Genomic DNA, 13,652 nt, shown 5'->3' on the forward strand with positions numbered 1-13,652 from the left:
CAAGTTTCCCTTAAGTGGATCACCCAAGGTTTATCGAACTCAGGGAGGAAGAGGTCAAAGATATCCCTCTCAAGCAACCCTGCAATCACGATACAAGAAGTCTCTTGTGTCCCCAACACACCTAATACACTTGTCAGATGTATAGGTGCACTAGTTCAGCGAAGAGATAGTGAAATACAAGTGGTATGAATGAATATGAGCAGTAGTAACGGCGCCAGAAAAGTGCTTGCTGGCGTGCAGTTGATGGTAGTAATATTGCAGGAAGTAAAGATGCAAGAAATGTAAACAAGCGATGATTGCAGTATTTGGAAACAAGGCCTAGGGATCATACTTTCACTAGTGGACACTCTCAACATTGATCACATAAATAAATAAGTTCTCTTCCTTTGTGCTACATATACTCTTGTTTGATAATGAACACCATTCGTTGTGTAGGGCTACAAGAGCTCCCTCAAGCCGGCGTTAACAAGCGCCACAACATTCGATGTTCATGTTTAAATAACCTTTAGAGCATAATAGATCTTTGCAATTTAAACCGAGTACTAACATAGCATACACACTGTCACCTTTACACTATGAAGGGGGAATAAATCACATCAATACTATCATAGTAATAATTAACTCCATAACCTACAAGAGATTATGATCATAACCTACGCCAAGTACTACACGATGCACACACTGTCACCATTACACCGTGAAGGAGGAATAGACTACTTTAATAATATCACAAGAGTAGCACATAGACTAATAGTGATACAAAGCTCATATGAATCTCAATCATGTAAGGCAGCTCATGAGATCATTGTATTGAAGTACATAGGAGAGAGATTAACCACATAGCTACCGGTACAGCCCTTAGCCTTGGTGGAGAACTACTCCCTCCTCATGGGAGACAGTAGCGGTGATGAAGATGGCGGTGGTGTCGATGAAGAAGCCTTCCGGGGGCACTTCCCCGTCCCGGCGGCGTGCCGGAACAGAGACTCCTGTCCCCCAGATCTTGGCTTCGCGATGGCGGCGGCTCTGGAAGGTTTCTTGTACCGTGGCTATTCCGTATCGAAGATTTAGGTCAGGGAGCTTTAAATAGGCGAAGAGGCGGAGTCGGAGGGGTTACGGAGCCGCCACACAATAGGGTGGCGTGGGCCCAGCCCTGGCCGCGCCAGCCCCATGTGTGGGCCCCTTGTGGCTCTCCTCTGGTGGCTCTCGGGTGTTCTGGAAGCTTCGTGGAATTCTAAGATGCTGGGCGTTGATTTCGTCCAATTCCGAGAATATTTCCTTACTAGGATTTCTGAAACCAAAAATAGCAGAAAACAGGAACTGGCACTTCGGCATCTCGTCAATAGGTTAGTTCCGGAAAATGCATCAAAACGATATAAAGTGTGAACAAAACATGTAGGTATTGTCATAAAACTAGCATGGAACATAAGAAATTATAGATACGTTTGAGACGTATCAGGCCCTCAATGAGGTAAAACCCTTATGTCCTGCTTGTCTGATCTTGATTATGAAAATATCGGGTTACAATGGGGTGCCGAAGGTTTCGGCTGTGCTCTCGTCGAGAGGCTAAGTTCTATGGGGACCTAGCTCTGGGCTTATGGTGGCTAAAGTTGCTAAGATTGATTGTGTCCCTCGGCAGCCCCTCTCCTGGCCCTTATATAGGGGGCCAGGTCTCAAGAGATCTGTCCGGGTACGTCTAGGTTACAAAGAGTCCTAGTTCTAAAGTTTCCTTCTATTCTTCGTCTTCTTTGCCTTGTTCTCCAAGAATCTACCTTGCGAACCGACATTATGTCCCACCTGGTCTTTGGGTGTCTTCATGGGCCTCTAGTCGGGCTGCAAGGGGTAACACGATAGTAATTACCCGAAGGGTAATGCCCACGTCACCTTCCAATCCAAATTAGTTAATTTCACTTTATATACTCCGTCCCAGCCATATTATTTAATGCTAAAATGTATGTATCTAAAGCTAAAATATGTCTAGGTACATCTATATTAGCGTCAAGTAATATGAATCGAAGGAAGTAGATACAATTCTTGACTAGATACATTTATATCTAGACAAAGTTCTGAAGGGGTACATTATTTGCCAATAAAAATCGTGATTTCACAAGCTAGATGATCCAGCTACGGAAATGGAAAATGTTAACCCAGGCGAACTTTCACCTGTATGTTTGGAACCAGAAAATTGTAAGTTGCATTTCATTATAGGATACTGATGAGGACATCCCTACCGAACCACTAACTCCGTCATTGCAAGATGAAGAAGATGTTGATGTGAAGCTCAAGTCCAATGAAGTTAGGATTGGACCCATTACAGGAGCTCGTGAGAAGCTACTTAAGGAGCAAGTGAATTCATCCTAAATGGTACTTTGATCGATGAGAACTTTATACTGCCTAAGTCCTTTCACTTATTTATGATCAGGTACGAAGAGGGAGCAAGCATCGCACGAGACGGAGAGGAGCAGCTGGACATGGAGCTGGATATGGAACTGGACATGAAGACATCCCATGGACCCGCGAGGGAGGAGAGAGAGGCATGCGAGAAAGAAGGAGAAGTAGTCCAGGTCGGTCCCACGCCCGGCGGAACCGGCCGCCACACCGGCTGGCCCAGCCCCACACCCGGTCCCACTGGCCGCCACATCGGATGAGCCCACCGCCAGCCGGCTCCCACACCGGATCTGCGTGCGCCGGAAGCGATGTGGCTGGGGTGCGAACGCGGAGCACGGTGGGCAACAAGAGGAGGAGGGTGACGCCCAGGAGCAGATGTGCGCGCCGACAGTGCCCATCTCCAAACAGTCGGACCTGAGCAGCTACCGCGGACGGCTTCTCGAACGGCCTTGTTATAAAAGCGACAAGCAAATAACGAAAAACGAAACAAGAACACACGCAGGGGACACAAGATTTAACGTGGAAAACCCCTTCCAACACAGAAGGGGAAACAACCACGGGCGCCAGCCAGCAAAACTTCACTGTATCGAGGAGTGTTTACAAATACCGTGGGTTATCTTATAATCTAATAAACCCTAGCCGGCAGCTTACAAGATGTATATATAGATGGTGCCAACGATCCGTACCGTACGCTTCGGCCCAAGCCTACCGGCGACGGGCCTCACTCCACTCGTTAGAAGTTAGTCTCCCTTTAGTATATGAATTTGGATTACAATACAACAGGCCTCGTGGAGACCAAGAGGGCAGTCGAACGAGGACGACACATGCGTTGGAGGTGAGGTCCACAGACAGCTATTTCTCTGAATATTATGATGTGATGCATGCGACTCTGCTTTCGCGCTATGCAGGGGCTAGTTATGTCTTGGTCTAGCTTACGGTCCTATGATGATGCTAGCTAGATGCAACTTCTTATTCCTGATTGGTAGGAATTTCTTATCGCTGCACATCCTTTTCAAATCAGACAATATATTGGCTTATAAAAGTAGAAATGATAATTATACCCTATATAAAAGATGGCTGATTTAGAGCTCTCACTTTACCTTGACCACTGTTCATGAGCTATTTATCTCTAATTGGGTAGAGACACGTACTCATTCTCTTCTCTTTCTCACCGTGTCAAGCACATGGTTGTTTTATTTTGCCTTTTTTCTTGGTATAAATAGATTACCGGTAACCGGTTCCTAGACCTTCTTCGTTCTTATTGCTGTCCACCTCTACCGGTTACGATTTATTCACTTCCTCCAGAAAGATGTAGTGGGTGGGCCCTGCCATCACCGCTTGGTTCGCTTTGACCGAGCGTGAGGGAGAGCAAATCCCCAACGCCTCTCCCCGCAATGGCCTCGGTTCACGACCCAGATCCTGCTCTCCTCTTTCCGCCCCTCGCCCGCCCCATCAAGAGGCCTCCATGGCCGCGGGGAGCTCCCGGATGGGTCGGACGCCGGCCATCATCTCCGCCGTAGCGTTGGGTGGCGCGCCTCTCGGCGGCACGGAGGCCTGCGGCAGCCTCAGGGCGGGACGGCGGCATCCGGCAGCATCAGGGCAGGGCAAGCGCGGGTCGGGGACGCCGTGGCGGGGCAGGCGGGGGCCGATGGAGGCGACGTCGGGCCGGAGCAGGCGCATCCCGGACTGTCGAGGCTCTGCCTTTTCCTCTCCTCTCTTTTACTTCTCTGGCTGTTCTGTCTCTCTTCTCTCAGCAGCGGATGGGAGGATGCGGAGCTTTCACAGAACGGGACCAAGGGCGCGGCCAAACCGCCGCCATGGCCACGCCTACCTCAGCTCTTTCTCTCTCTCAGCCGTTGGCAGCAACGCTTCAAGACTTTGACCTCCGTACGCATCAGGACTTCGACCTCCGTACGGTAGCGGTGGCAGTCACTTGATGGGTTCTGCTTCAGCTTGCCAGCGAGGGCACCATCAGAATTGAAGGCCTTCTCAATTCACTGTGGCTACTCGGTTTGCTCTATCATCTCTGATGTTTTCCATATTTCATACACAACAAAATTAAACTAGAGATATGTGTCACAAAAGATCTCCAACATATACATCCGTTCTAATCTTTCCTGGCACAAGTTTAATTAGCTTCACGAATTAGCACGCAAGGTATCCACGTGAGATTTGTTTTAGCTGATACCCAATTTTATATATCAGGAAAGCCAACTCCCAGATTTTGTTCCGGTAGCTAGCAGCTTATGTCTTGCATCAGGTTGGACTTTGGACCTCCGGTAAGATGGCCTAGCAATTAACTCCAGCTATTTTTCTTCTACCATAGTATAAGCTAGGCACAAGTTTCTTTGTTACACAATTAGATTACATGACGTACAGATAAAAAGTATGGTGGAATTACTAGGAGATCTTAGTATATATATGGACTCCAGTTATGGTTCTATTATTTATTTCTGCACTACCAATTAACTCCAGCCGTTTTTCTTCTACCATATAGCTAGGCAAAAGTTTCTTTGTTATACAATCACATTATATTTATTTTTTTCGAAAAGGGGCAGCGCCCAGCCTCTGCATCAATATGATGCACACGGCTTTTTTGTTATACAATCACATTACATGATGTACGGGTAAGACATATGGTGGACTTACTAGGAAATGTTTACTATATATGGACTCCAGTTATGCTTTTATTATTTATTTATGCACACCCTACGTTTGCTAGATTGCTTTATAAAATCGTGTGGAGTGTGGCCTCGTGATGTTTTGATGGACATCATTAGCTAAGATGTTCATTGAGCTGAATTGTCATTGTTTTTTAAACTAAGCTTCCATCACATAGTAATACATGAAAGAATGTACATCGTCAACATGAGAGTATGTTTTTCCCAAGGAGATTCTGCACATAAAGGAGGAAAAACAGGGACCGACCACCTAGGCACATAAAGTATTCCAGATTATTTCAAAATATTGTTGTCCTTCTAATCTGATTTTTTTAGAACGGTGTAGGTACTGCAGACGGTGAGACAAAGATCCGAGCCGCCGAGGTTGGTCTGGCTGCGGTGTTCATGGTTGCCGCTCTACTGCGACTAGGCATTGTGGATGCAGCTATACACACATACAACATGGAGCAAAAGGGTCACCGTCATTGGGGTGCCGAAATCTTTGATTTAGGGCAGCTTGATTCTTTATGCAGGCATGGTCTGTTCAGCCCTCATGAAGGTTAGCTTTTCTTTGAAACTTTTTTCTCAAATATGTACTAATAGCTAGATAAATTATTTCCGTTTTACTACAACCAAATTTAAGTGATCATCATTCATATTTGGTATAAGTTGCTGTATAAAGAGGGCATGGTCACATGTGAGGTTCTCTCGGTCTGATCTGTGACACCAGGGATGGAGTCATTGCAGAGCTTCATACTAATAAGTTACAAGTTCTGCAGTTGTTTAATTCTGATTGCCTTCTCTTACTGAGTTAGGTTAATCCCTATCATCATATTATTAATTTGGCATGACATGTCTTCCTGATCTGCAGGTATTCTTCAAAATTTATTTATATGCTTCTTTTCTTCCAGATTTATTGACATGTTCTGTACCTTCACTACTGTCAACTTTGCTGCCGACACTTCTAGGCATGACTGTTGCATCTTTTTCTTATCACGCTTTTCACAGGCCTTACCAAATTGGTGTCTGCATCCTTTGATTTAGGTTATCTTTATGTGGAAATCACATCAACAAAAACATCAGTGCATATTGTGTTTAGCTCAAAGTTTTAGGTTCCTCTTATTGCAGGTTATCGGCAGATCAATGTCTGTAATCTATGGACTGTTGGATTTAGGGAAATACCTCAGTTTTCTTGATTCTTTTATGCACTGTGATTTCCTGTTTATTTTGAGATGCTTAATTGTTGGTGCATTGGTTTTTATAGTTTATGGCCTGTTCACCAAACCTTAGATGCCACACACACTACATTGGATACGGTCTTGGTGTGTCTGAATTTACGATTGCAAGTATATGACCCAATTATTACATCTTCTTTGACTTGGCATTTTCAGGACAACTTGTGTTTGCATAAAACGTTTCCATGAGAGCACGATTATTACTGAGATGGGCTGATATGAACTTTGCTTATTTGCAGGTGTACAGAGTGACATGTGGGTAGGAAGGGTGCCAACAAGTTCAAGAAATGATGGCAAGAACAGATCAAGCTCACAAGCATAGACTAGATCATAATTGTACACATTCTTTCCTTCTAGACAACAGCTCATGAGAAAAAGAAGTCATCAGCTTCCAAGGACTTACTTTCAGCTAAGTAGAACAGCTCACGCCCCAAGCTTGGTGATTCTTCAGTACACATTAGCTAAGCAGACAGACTATCAGTTCTTTCAGTAAAGATACCCTCCTATTTGCCACGGTCATTATGATGTTGTTTTATAGACTGCTATCTATCTTTCTTCCTTATTATAATCTTCTCTTACATTTAGCTGATTCCTCCTATAAAAAGTTCTAACAAATTATATAAGGTAATACTTCATCATATTATTGTAGGGTGACTACAATGTGAAACAACATTGCAATCGCCAACTAAATTTCCTTCCAGAATGCTGCATCTGTATTAAAAAAAAAAATAGGTTGACTAACTTCTTTCTGCAAGCAATGGAGTAAAACATAACATAGTCCCCTTATTTCTCCGGCTAAGATTCAAGCAGCTGGTCATCTAAAGCAGCTCAAGAAGTTAACTTCCCTCAGGAAGACCTTCACTGCACAGTACCCACTGTTGTCAAATAATATTGCCCAGTTATCTTCTTTTGTATCTGTATGACAAACACCTATACACGACTAACTCCTTGTGACAATAATATCCAGCTACTTTTCCCTCCGAACAGAACAAAGAATGTTTTTTTTTCTCTCAAAGATTTTCGTCAAGGTATGTGAAAAAGGAAGTATGCATGGTTGTGTACCTAGGCAAGCTCAACGAACCTGATCTGAAGGCATTATACATCCATAATTGATAAATTTAGCTACCATAGCACAACCAGCATTCAAGGGCGCGGCGTGCCGCAGCGCCTATGCTTCCTAGTACTCTTCATAATCATAATTATACAAATGATAATGCTTGTGATGATGCTAGATGCACTATGTGAGCACAATTTGATTAGTCTGATACTCTTATTAGTTTGGTCTAACTCCCTGACCTCCACCAACTTGAGAGCACAATTTTCATTCCTCCATGAATTTGCAGTTTATCTGTATCTTGGTTGGATAGTTTTGGCCCTACAATGAACACAAAAAACGATTCATGTTCACTTCCTTGTCAGTTATAATAACCAGATAAGCAGCACAACACATATCAGTACTTGATTTTTCAGTTTAATCATTTACAACCAACCTAATTTGAGTTGCACATATGTGCATTCCAGTCAACTCTACAATGTACCAGTTCACAGGCTCAGAGCTAGCTAGAATACCCAATGCTGATCACCTAGGCCTACTACTGACTGGTTAGTACTTCTTGTTAGATGTATATATCTGTATATTGTAGTTTCCCCATATGTTAGGGGACTTCCTGCATATTTGCACCTGTACATGTACTATATATTGTGGCCTTTGGCCCCTGTTAATACAAGCTGTCTATTCCTAATATGGTATCAGAGCAATAGGTTTTGCTCCTCTTCTCTCCTCGTTGCAGCCGCCATCTCGCCCTGGTCTCAGTTCCCGGTTCCCGAATTGGCCGCTGCTTTTTCTGGATCGAGATCGATCCGCCTTATTCGGATCGCGCAAGACCGGCCTCGTCTTCGATCCGCTCCCCATCTTCGATCCCCTCCGCTCCGCGTTGCTTCACGAGCGCGTGCGCCCCGTCCGCACGCCCGAGGACGTGCGCCCCGTCCGCCCTCCGCTGCCAGCTCCGTCCCCGGCCGGCCTCACCGCCCGCCCGCGCTGGAGCCTACCCACGCCGGCTGCCGCGGGATCTCTCTGCCCCGTCCGCCTCCGTCGCTCCCTGCTGCCCCCTGGTCCGATCGATTAGTCAAGGTCCGCTGCTGGCCTGATTGAGGCGATAACGATCGATCCCCTGCTGGCCCGTACTGATCCCCTGCTGGCCCTTGCTGATCCCCTGCTGGCCCGTGCTGACCAGCTCGCCACTGTTCCATCCCCTGCCGATCGCTGTTGTTTCTCTGTCGATTGACCAGATCGTGTGTTAAAAAAAAGAACAAGAGCTATGTCTTCGTCGTCGGGTTATGTTGCGATTTCTCGCTGCCCGGTGATCTTTGATGGCGTGAATTACCCTGATTTCGCTGCCTTCATGCGCGTCCACATGCGCGGTCTTCGTCTTTGGCGTGTGCTTTCTGGCGAGGTCTCCTGTCCGCCGCGCCCCGTTGCTCCTACGGTGCCTGTTGCACCGACGCCCGTTGCCCTTGCCCCTGATGCTACTCAGGCGGATAAGGATGCAGCCAAGAGTGCTGATGATACTGCTCTAGCTGATTATGACCGGAAGGCCCAGGACCACTCTACTGCCGTTGCGACTTACCGGCTGGATCTGACTGACTACACTCAGTGGATAGATGGGGATGCTCGTGCTGCTGCTATTCTCACCTCCAGTGTTCTGCATCAGTATGCTCTTGAGTTCATGGGTCTTCCCACTGCTGCTCAGTGGGCTTTTCTTCGTCAGCGCTATCAGCCGTCTGGGGATGCTCTTTACCTGTTTGTGGTCCGCCAGGAGCATGCCCTTCAGCAGGGTGATTCTACTATTGATGAGTTCTACACTCAGAGTGTTGCTATTTGGCGTCAGCTTGATTCTCTTTGTACAGCTATGTGTGCCACCTGTCCCTGCTGTCTGACTGTGCGCGCGGATCTGGAGTTTCAGCGCGTTTTTTGAGTTCTTGTCGCGGCTCCGTAAGGAGTTTGAGCCGCGTCGTGCACAGCTGCTTGCCCGTGGCCGTGTTCCGCTCTCTGAGGTACTGGCTGAGCTTCGTGCTGAGGAGACTCGTCTTCGTGGTGCTGGTCTTCTTGAGGTTCCCTCTGTGCTTGCTGCTCGTGGCCCTCCTGTGCCGTCTGCTCGTGGACCTCCTATGCCGCCGGCGTCGTTGCGGTCTCCAGCATCGCCGATACTCTCTACTCCTCCAGCCCAGGTCCAGAGTCAGCCTCAGCAGCCTCGTGGTACGACATCACCTCCCTGCACCTACTGTGGCAGGTCTGGCCACACTGTCTCTAGCTGTTGGCAGAGGGATCCCAGCTTACGTCCGCGGTACCACACTCGTGGGCAAGCTGGTTCTTCAGGATCTTCTGCTGTTGCGCTATCTGATCAGGACATTATCTGTGGTCTTCGTGCTCTGCTCGCTGCTATAGGCTCTTCCTCGACGGGTACTGCTGGTTCTGTGCCTGGCTCTTCTGGCACCACGCGACCACCACCTTCTACACAGTCAGGTACGTCATCCCCGTGGTATCTGGATTCTGGATCTTCTTTTCATATGACTTCTGCATCTTCTATTCTTTCTGCTCTTCGCTCTCTTGTTTCTCTTGTCCATGTTATCACGGCTGATGGTACCTCTCTTCCTGTTTCCAGTCGAGGCACCCTTTCTACTTCCTCTTTCTCTGTTCCTGATGTTTCTCATGTCTCTAGTCTTAAGATGAACCTGTTTTCTGCTAGTCAGCTTACTGATTCTGGTTGTCGCGTCATTCTTGACGCTGATTCTTGTGATGTTCAGGACCGCCGTACGCATGCCCTGGTTGGAGCTGGCCCTCGCAGCCTTGAGTCCCCGGGGCTCTAGGAGTTAGACTGGCTTCGCGTTCCTTCTGCTGACTCTTCATCTGCCAGTTCTCCTACGGTTGTTGCTTCTATCACTGGCTCTTTTCAGCAGTGGCATCATCGTCTGGGTCATCTTTGTGGCTCCCGCTTATCGTCATTAGTTCGTCGAGGTCTTCTGGGGTCCGTCCCAGGAGATGTGTCTTTACATTCGTGTCAGGGTTGTAGGTTAGGCAAACAGATTCAGCTTCCCTATCCTACTAGTGTGTCTGTATCTCAGCGACCTTTTGATTTAGTTCATTCAGATGTTTGGGGTCCGGCTCCCTTTCATTCAAAAGGGGGTCATCGATACTATATTTTGTTTATTGATGATTTTTCATGGTACACCTGGTTGTTTTTTATGCGCTCTCGAAGTGAGGTGCTCTCTATTTATCAGCGCTTTGCAGCCATGGTTCGTACTCAGTATTCCACACCTATTCGTGTGTTTCGTGCTGATTCTGCAGGAGAGTATATCTCCAAGCACCTGCGTGGTGTACTTGTTGAGCAGGGCACCCTCGCTCAGTTCTCGTGTCCCGGCGCCCATGCTCAAAATGGTGTCGCCGAGCGTAAGCATCGTCATATTCTTGAGACTACCCGTGCTATGATGATTGCTTCCTCTCTTCCGCCGCATTTCTGGGATGAGGCTGTTGCTACGTCGACTTACCTCATTAACATTCAGCCTTCTGCTGCCATTCAAGGTGGCATTCCTCTCGAGCGTCTTTCTGGTAGCTCTCTAGACTACTCGACTCTTCGTTTATTTGGTTGCGTTTGCTATGTCCTTCTCCCTCCTCGCGAACGCACCAAACTGACCGCTCAGTCTGTTGAGTGTGTTTTTCTCGGATACAGTGATGAGCATAAGGGCTATCGCTGTTGGGATCCCGTTGGTCGGCGGATGCGCATCTCTCGTGATGTCACGTTTGATGAGACACGTCCCTTCTATCCTTGCCCCATCTCTGGTACTTACCCGGTGGATGATATCTCTTTTCTTCTTTTTCGGATACACCTCCCGCTGTCCCTTCTCCTCCACCTCCTAGTTCCGATGCGCCCCCTTCGATTTCGGTGCCATCCTCTCCTCCGTCTAGTTCCCTAGTACTCCTCGTTCTCCGGCTTCGGATCCTTCTGATGCTATTCCTTCTTCCTCTTCTTCTGATGAGTCGTCTTCCGCTGATGAGCTTCCCTCTTCACGGCCTATTCGTCAGCGTCGTGCTCCAGACCATTACTCTCCTAGTCAGTATGGTCTCTTTGTCGTCTCCGAGCCGATTTCGTATCGGGATGCCGAGCGCCATCCTGAATGGCAGCTTGCCATGGCTGAGGAGATCACTGCGCTTGAGCGCACTGGCACCTGGGATCTTGTTTCTCCCCTTCTGGTGTTCGTCCCATCACGTGTAAGTGGGTCTATAAAATTAAGACCCGCTCTGATGGATCTCTTGAGCGCTATAAAACGCATCTTGTGGCTCGTGGTTTTCAGCAGGAGCACGGTCGTGACTATGATGAGACTTTTGCCCCTGTGGCTCATATGACCACTGTGCGTACTCTTCTTGTTGTTCTGTTCGACGCTGGTCTGTGTCTCAGCTTGATGTTAAGAACGTTTTTCTTAATGGCGAGTTGAGTGAGGAGGTTTACATGCAGCCTCCTCCTAGGTATTCTGTTCCCGATGGGATGGTTTGTCGTCTTCGACGCTCTCTTTATGGCCTCAAACAGGCCCCTCGTGCATGGTTTGAGAGTTTTGCCTCCGTGGTGACGGCTGCTGGTTTCTCTCCTAGTTTTCATGATCCAGCGCTTTTCGTTCACACTTATCCTCGTGGACGCACTCTTCTTCTTCTCTATGTTGATGATATGATCATTACTGGTGATGATCCTGAGTATATTGCCTTTGTCAAGGCTCGTCTTCGAGATCAGTTTCTTATGACTGATCTTGGTCATCTTTGCTATTTTCTTGGGATTGAGGTTTCCTCCACTTCTGATGGCTTTTCTATCTCTCAGGAAAAGTACATTCAGGATCTTCTTGCTCGTGCTGCTCTTGGGGATGAGCGCACGGTTGATACTCCTATGGAGCTTAATGTTAAGCTTCGTCCTACTGATGGTGATCATCTTCCTGATCCCACACGTTATCGCAATCTTGTTGGGAGTCTTGTTTATCTTGTTGTCACTCGTCCTGATATTTTCTATCCTGTTCATATTCTGAGTTAGTTTGTCTCAGCTCCTACCACCGTTCACTACAGTCATCTCCTTCGTGTTCTTCGTTATCTTCGTGGCACGATCACTCGTCGCCTTTTCTTTCCTAGTTCCAGCTCTCTCCAGCTCCGGTGCTACTCGGATGCTACGTGGGCGAGTGATCCTACGGATCGTCGTTCACTTTCTGCTTACTGTGTGTTTCTTGGTGGTTCGCTTGTTGCTTGGAAGATGAAGAAACAGGTAGCGGTTTCCGGTTCGAGTGTTGAGGCTGAGTTGCGGGCTATGGCTTTGTTGATCGCTGAGGTGACCTGGTTACGGTGGTTGCTTGCAGATTTTGGGGTCTCTGTTACGACACCCACTCCACTTTTGTCTGACAGTACATGTGCTATCAGTATTGCACGTGATCCGGTCAAGCATGAGCTGACCAAGCATATTGGTGTTGATGCTTTTTATACACGTGCTCAGGTGTAGGATGAGGTTGTTGCGGTTCATTATGTGCCTTCCGATTTGCAGTTGGCGGATTTCTTTACAAAAGCACAAACTCGAGCGCAGCATGACTTCTTACTCTCCAAACTCAGTGTTGTTGATCTACCATGAGTTTGAGGGGGGTGTTAGATGTATATATCTGTATATTGTAGTTTCCCCATATGTTAGGAGTTTCCTGCATATTTGCACCTATACATGTACTATATATATTGTGGCCTTTGACCCCCTGGTAATACAAGGTGTCTATTCCTAACACATCTAATCTGTTGATTTTCAGTTGCTGCTGGGGAAGCTAGGTTCTGCTACCGCTGTTGGAGATCAGCGGTCGCCGTGGTGGTACTTGCCGGAGATCACGGCTAGATGCATGCGCCAGCTGCTGGGAGCCGCGAGAAGGTGTTGGGAGCCACGAGAAGGTGATGTGCTGATGGGAGCCGGTGAGAAGGCGATGCGCTGCGGAAAGGTTGGGGACGAGCTGTTGGAGCTCTCCTCGTTGATCTGTGCAGCCGAGATGTTTGGGACGAGCTGCCGGAGTTACTGGTAGTGTATCCTATATTCATATGCATCTGCATCACAGTACTTGCCAGTCGACAAGAAAAATGTTCACATTTGCAAATGAGACACCAATTTATGATCTCCAAATAAACATTGAGTAACTGCGATCCATTTTGATTTATTCACCTGATGCAGCAAATTAACTTTTATTGCAAATGAACTGGTTCTCTTTTATTGCTATGTTACAGTTAACTGGAGTAGTGCAGATGATTGACATCCTCTTCTTGTTTAGGTGGACGAAAATTAAGATCTGGAAGCACCATTATCTTCAGGCGCGA

General features: G+C 47.2%; 1 long non-coding RNA gene across 3 annotated transcripts; it reads left to right on the top strand.

The window, feature by feature from the left end:
- The first annotated feature begins 3,703 nt into the window (after positions 1-3,703).
- LOC127345986 (uncharacterized) lies at positions 3,704-6,864 on the top strand. Of its 3 annotated transcripts, none has more exons than XR_007879148.2 (4): positions 3,704-4,395; positions 4,591-4,664; positions 5,382-5,604; positions 6,520-6,864. It is a non-coding gene; the product is annotated as an uncharacterized lncRNA (long non-coding RNA). The 3 variants fall into 3 exon arrangements; XR_007879147.2 differs by having other exon boundaries at positions 3,707-4,395; positions 5,392-5,604; XR_007879146.2 differs by having other exon boundaries at positions 3,716-4,395; positions 5,401-5,604.
- The last annotated feature ends 6,788 nt before the right edge of the window (positions 6,865-13,652 follow it).

Source organism: Lolium perenne, chromosome 3, assembly GCF_019359855.2.
Source record: "Lolium perenne isolate Kyuss_39 chromosome 3, Kyuss_2.0, whole genome shotgun sequence".
Classification (NCBI taxonomy): Eukaryota; Viridiplantae; Streptophyta; class Magnoliopsida; order Poales; family Poaceae; genus Lolium; species Lolium perenne.